This window comes from Erythrolamprus reginae, chromosome 6 (assembly GCF_031021105.1).
Source record: "Erythrolamprus reginae isolate rEryReg1 chromosome 6, rEryReg1.hap1, whole genome shotgun sequence".
NCBI classification, from domain to species: domain Eukaryota; kingdom Metazoa; phylum Chordata; class Lepidosauria; order Squamata; family Dipsadidae; genus Erythrolamprus; species Erythrolamprus reginae.
The window spans coordinates 34,439,802-34,445,801 of NC_091955.1; the positions used below are offsets into that span (position 1 = coordinate 34,439,802).

The 6,000-nt window shown below is 52.2% G+C and overlaps 1 protein-coding gene across 1 annotated transcript in view; it reads left to right on the forward strand.

Annotated features, from left to right (window-relative positions):
- Window positions 1–5,768, forward strand: part of GPR85 (G protein-coupled receptor 85) — a 29,720-nt gene extending 23,952 nt beyond the window's left edge. Inside the window, exon 3 of the transcript XR_011559469.1 lies at window positions 5,473–5,768. The gene's annotated coding sequence lies outside the window, so the exon portion shown is untranslated. The remainder of the gene's footprint in view (window positions 1–5,472) is intronic.
- Window positions 5,769–6,000: the final 232 nt, after the last annotated feature.

The following is a 6,000-nucleotide window of genomic DNA, read 5'->3' on the forward strand; positions in this document are numbered from 1 at the left end:
TGGGCGAATATCCGGAGGGAGCTGATATCAGAGGGTCGGGGCCCCCACAGAGAAGGCACTTCCCCTAGGTCCCACCAGCCGACATTGTTTGGTTGACGGGACCCTAAGGAGACCAAATCTGTGGGACCTCACCGGTCACTGGGATTCGTACGGCAGAAGGTGGTGTCGGAGATAGTCTGGTCCTATGCCATGTAGGACTTTATAGGTCATAACCAATGCTTTGAATTGTGTCTGGAAACAGATTGGCAGCCAATGCAGTCCACGGAGTGATGACAAGATATGGGTATGTCTTGGGAGACCCAAAGCCTCTCGCACGGCTGCATTTTGGACAATCCGAACACTCTTCAAAGGTAGCCCCATGTAGAGAGCATTGCAGTAGTCGAACCTCAAGCTGATAAGGGCATGAGTGACCATGAGTAAAGACTCCCTGTCTAAATAGGGCTGCAACTGGTGCACCAGGCGGACCCGGGCAAACATCCCCCTCGCCACAGCCAAAAGATGATGTTCTAAAGTCAGCTGTGGATTGAGGATGATGCCCAAGTTGCGAACCTGCTCTGAGGGGGGTCAATAGTTCCCCCCCCCCAGGGTAATGGATGGACAGGTGGACCTGTCCTTGGGAGGCAGTACCCATAGGCACTCCATCTTCTCTGGATTGAGCTTGAGCCTGTTGGCACCCATCTAGACCCTGACAGCCTCCAGACACCAGCACATCACTACCACTGCTTCACTGAGGCTCGGGTTTGTAAGTGGAAAATGGTTCTTGAAAAGAGGCAAAAAAATCTTGAACACCCAGTTCTTATCTAGAAAAGTTCATAAGTAGAGGCGTTCTTAAGTAGAGGTACCACTGTGTTTGACTCTGTGGAGTGCCACAAATTTAGCATGAGATGAATGAAAATAGTATGAACGACAGATTTGGCCCACCTGACGCTCGGGAGACAGGAGAGGAAGGGGCACTGATCTCTGGGGTGGCAGAGGGTCGGAATATTCCAGTGTTGCTGGGGAGAGGCAGATATGGCGGGGGCCACAGAGTTAGCCATTCCAGGGGAACGAGGGATCGTTGCTTAATAACGATCCCTTGTTCTGGCTCTGTGAGCCCAATCTTCGGTACTGGTGATGAGTGTAACTCTGGCCCTGGGCTCAGGTTGCTGCTGCTCAATGCCAGGTCGGTGGTAAATAAAGCTCTCCTCATCCGGGATTTGATCCTGGATGGGGAGGCCGACCTGGCATGTATTACTGAAACCTGGCTGGGCCCAGAGGGGGCTGTTCCTCTCTCTGAAATCTGCCCAGCTGGGTTTCAGATATGGCATGAACCTCGACCCCAGGGAAGGGGGGGAGGAGTGGCTATTATAGCCAGGGAGAGCCTTTGCCTATGTAGACTCATTGCTCCGGAAATTGCGGGTTGCGAGTCTCTCTTGATGAAGTTGGACTTACGGGTTCAGGTGGGCTTATTTCTCACGTACCTGCCTCCCAGCTGCGTGTCAAAAGCCCTGCCTGTGCTACTCGAGGAGGTAGCCGGGTTGGCGGTGGAGTTCCCCGGACATTGTCCTGGGGGACTTCAACCTGCCGTCACTCGGCGAAACCTCTGGGTTGGCACAGGAGTACATGGCCACCATGACAGCCATGGACCTGACTCAAGTAGTACAAGGTCCGACTCACGAGGGAGGGCACGCACCTGACATGGTATTCCTTTCCGAGCAATTGAGTAATGGTCTGAGACTAAGGGGCTTAGAAACATTGCCTTTGTCATGGTCAGACCATTTCCTACTACGGCTTGACTTCCTGGCTCCAATCCTTCCCCGCAGGGAGGCGGAACCAATTAAGATGTTCCGCCCCAGATGCCTGATGGACCCAGAGGGCTTTCAGATGGCGCTTGGGGTTATTCCAGAGGCACTCGTCCACAGTTCGGCGGAGTCTCTTGCGGAGGCCTGGAATACGGCTGCTGCGGAGGCTCTCGACCGGATTGCGCCTTTGCGACCTCTCCACGGTGCTAGACCCCGTAGAGCCCCATGGTTCAACGAGGAGCTCCGGGAGTTGAAACGCCAAAAGAGACGTCTAGAGAAGCGATGGAGGAAGAGTAGGTCTGAATCCGATCGAACACTTGTAAGAGCTTTTATTAAGACTTACAAAGTGGCGCTCAAGGCGGCAAGATGCGCGTACCATGCCGCCTTGATTGCATCAGCGGAATCCCGCCCGGCCGCTCTGTTTAGGGTGACCCACTCCCTTCTTAACCAGGGGGGAGTTGGGGAGCCCTTGCAGAGTAGTGCCGAGGATTTTAACACGTTTTTCGCTGATAAAGTCGCTCAGATCCAGGCCAACCTCGACTCCAATTGTAAGACAGAGTCGACTGACAACGAGTCAGTCGAGGTGACTGGGGCACGTACTTGTCCACCTGTCTGGGAAGAGTTTGATCTGGTGACACCTGATGAAGTGGACAAGGCCATTGGAGCTGTGAGTTCCGCCACCTGTTTACTGGATCCGTGTCCCTCCTGGTTGGTTTCGGCCGGCAGGGAGGTGACACGGAGCTGGGCCCAGGAGATTACCAACGCTTCCTTGGGGAGGGGAGTTTTTCCATCACTCTATAAAGAAGCGCTTGTACGCCCCCTCCTCAAGAAGCCCTCCCTGGACCCAGCCGTACTTAATAACTATCGTCCAGTCTCCAACCTTCCCTTTATGGGGAAGGTTGTTGAGAAGGTGGTGGCACTCCAGCTCAGGCGGTCCTTGGAAGAAGCCGATTATCTAGGTCCCCAACAGTTGGGTTTCAGGCCCGGTTACAGCACGGAAACCACTTTGGTCGCGTTGATGGATGATCTCTGGCGGTCCCGGGACAGGGGTTCATCCTCTGTCCTGGTGCTCCTTGACCTCTCAGCGGCTTTCGATACCATCGACCATGGTATCCTTCTGCACCGGCTTGAGGGGTTGGGGGTGGGAGGCACTGTTCTCCAGTGGTTCTCCTCCTACCTCTCTGGCCGGTCGCAGTCGGTGTTAGTGGGGGGTCAGAGGTCGGCTCCTAGGTTTCTCCCTTGTGGGATGCCTCAGGGGTCGGTCCTCTCCACCCTGCTATTCAACATCTACATGAAACCGCTGGGCGAGATCATCCAAGGACATGGGGTGAGGTATCATCAATATGCAGATGATACCCAGCTTTACATCTCCACCCCATGCCCAGTCAACGAAGCGGTGGAAGTGATGTGCCGGTGCCTGGAGGCTGTTGGGGCCTGGATGGGTGTCAACAGACTCAAGCTCAACCCGGATAAGACGAAGTGGCTGTGGGTTTTGCCTCCCAAGGACAATTCCATCTGTCCGTCCATTACCCTGGGGGGAATTATTGACCCCCTCAGAGAGGGTCCGCAACTTGGGCGTCCTCCTTGATCCACAGCTCACATTAGAAAACCATCTCTCAGCTGTGGGGAGGGGGGCGTTTGCCCAGGTTCGCCTGGTGCACCAGTTGCGGCCTTATCTGGACCGGGACTCATTGCTCACAGTCACTCATGCCCTCATCACCTCGAGGTTCGACTACTGTAATGCTCTCTACATGGGGCTACCTTTGAAAAGTGTTCGGAAACTTCAGATCGTGCAGAATGCAGCTGCGAGAGCAGTCATGGGCTTACCCAGGTATGCCCATGTTTCACCATCACTCCACAGTCTGCATTGGCTGCCGATCAGTTTCCGGTCACAATTCAAAGTGTTGGTTATGACCTTTAAAGCCCTTCATGGCATCGGACCAGAATATCTCCAAGACCACCTTTTGCCGCACGAATCCCAGCGACCGATTAGGTCCCACAGAGTGGGCCTCCTCCGGGTCCCGTCAACTAAACAATGTCGGATGGCGGGCCCCAGGGGGAGAGCCTTCTCTGTGGCGGCACCGGCTCTCTGGAACCAACTCCCCCCGGAGATCAGAACTGCCCCTACTCTTCCTGCCTTCCGTAAACTTCTCAAAACCCACCTTTGCCGTCAGGCATGGGGAAACTAAACATCTCCCCCTGGGCCCGCTGAATTTATACATGGTATGCTTGTGTGTGTGTATGTTAGTACAGTGATCCCCCGCTCGTTGTGAGGGTTCCGTTCCAGGACCCCCCGCAACGAGCGGGTTTTCGCGAAGTAGCGCTGCGGAAGTAAAAACACCATCTGCGCATGTGCAGATGGTGTTTTTAACTTCCGCAGCGCTAGCGAGGAGCCGAAGATTGGGGGCGGCGCGGCTGTTTTAAAACGTCGTCGCCGGCATGGGGGGCTTCCTAGCAGCCCCCCAAACCCGGGTTGGGGGTCCGGGGGGTGCTGGCAAGCCCCCCATGCCGGTGGCGACGTTTTAAAACAGCCGCGCCGCCCCCAATCTTCGGCTCCTCGCTAGCGGGTAGGCAGGCGGCGGACAAGCCGTTCGCTGGCGCTCGCTCTCGCCGCTTTGGAGCTGAGTCCTGAAGCAAATTCGCTTCAGGACTCAGCTCCAAAGCGGCGAGAGCTAGCGCCAGCGAACGGCTTGTCCGCGCTCGCTCTCGCCGCTTTGGAGCTGAGTCCTGAAGCGAATTCGCTTCAGGACTCAGCTCCAAAGCGGCGAGAGCTAGCGCCAGCGAACGGCTTGTCCGCGCTCGCTCTCGCCGCTTTGGAGCTGAGTCCTGAAGCGAATTCGCTTCAGGACTCAGCTCCAAAGCGGCAAGAATGAACGGTGTGGGCGGGCGAAGGGCGGGCGGCAGCGAGGAGTTTGCGGCGGCGGTGGGGAAACTCCTTGCTGATGCCCACTGCTCGCCCTCCCGCCAGCAAGAGGGGGAAGACCCAGGGTTGAAAAATCGCAAATTACCCTGTTCGCAATGGTCGGGGACGCAATAACCGGGGGATCACTGTATAGGGTTTTTAAAAAAAACTTTTAATATTTTAATTAATTGGATTATGTATTGGAGTGTTTTTTTCACTTGTTGTGAGCCGCCCCGAGTCTTCGGAGAGGGGCGGCATACAAATCCAAATAATAAAATAAATAAATAAATAAATTCTGTTTCGTTGAAATTGTCAGACTGTCTAGAAATCAATCCAGATGGAAAGGGGGGGAGGGGGGAGGAAGGGAGGAAGGAACGAAGGAAGGAAGGAAGAAATTTTTGCCTTCCCAGGCTTCCCAGACCCTCTGCCCACCTCATTTTTATGAAATCTTTTGCCCACCCCATTTTAATGAAAAATTGGGGAATGGCCCAATTTTTGAAAAAACAGGGTCATTTTTGACATCCCTCCGGCACTCAGGAGCTCTCTGCAGGATTCCCAGACCCTCTATCCACTCCATTTTTGTGATAAATGGGCCCATTTTTACAAAAATGGGTCATGGGGGCAGGAATTCAGGACAGCAAAAATGGCTGTATTCAATGTATAAGATGCACTGACATTTCCACTCTCTTGGGGAGGGGGGAAGGTTTGTCTTATACTCCGAAAAATACGGTACCTGATAATACCCGAATAACAAGCTTTTTATCTTTGTTATATTTCTTTTCTGGTCAGTAAACCTGCTGAAGATTAATACACAGAGAAGCAAGCAATAGCATTGATAATAGTTTGGATAATGAAACATCTGCAAGAAAGCAGCCAAGCTCAAAGACCACCAAGGAACCCTCATCATCAAACAAATTTAATTCAAGCATGTTCAGGCTTAGAGCATGCTTAGGAATCCAGTAATTTCTATTGAAATATCTGCAACTGCTTATAGTTCAAGCCTCATTTGAAACAGAAATTGAACTCTAAATCCCATAATGTTTCTTAGATAAAACATTTGTTATGCTTATTGTAAGAAAACTAGTAATGTACTCAACAATACTTTTATTATGAATTTTATCTCTTATTTAACACTTGAAAAATCTCCTTCATTTTGCAATTTAAATCATCACAAAGTTTGGTCAGTTATTAATGATAACTCCTACCCATGTGCTTAAAAAAGGTTGGCTTTTATTTTTTACCAAGTCCATCCTTATATTTGTAGCAAATCTGGATTTGAGAACATTCAAGGCAAGATGCCATTTCAAGAAAAAGAGA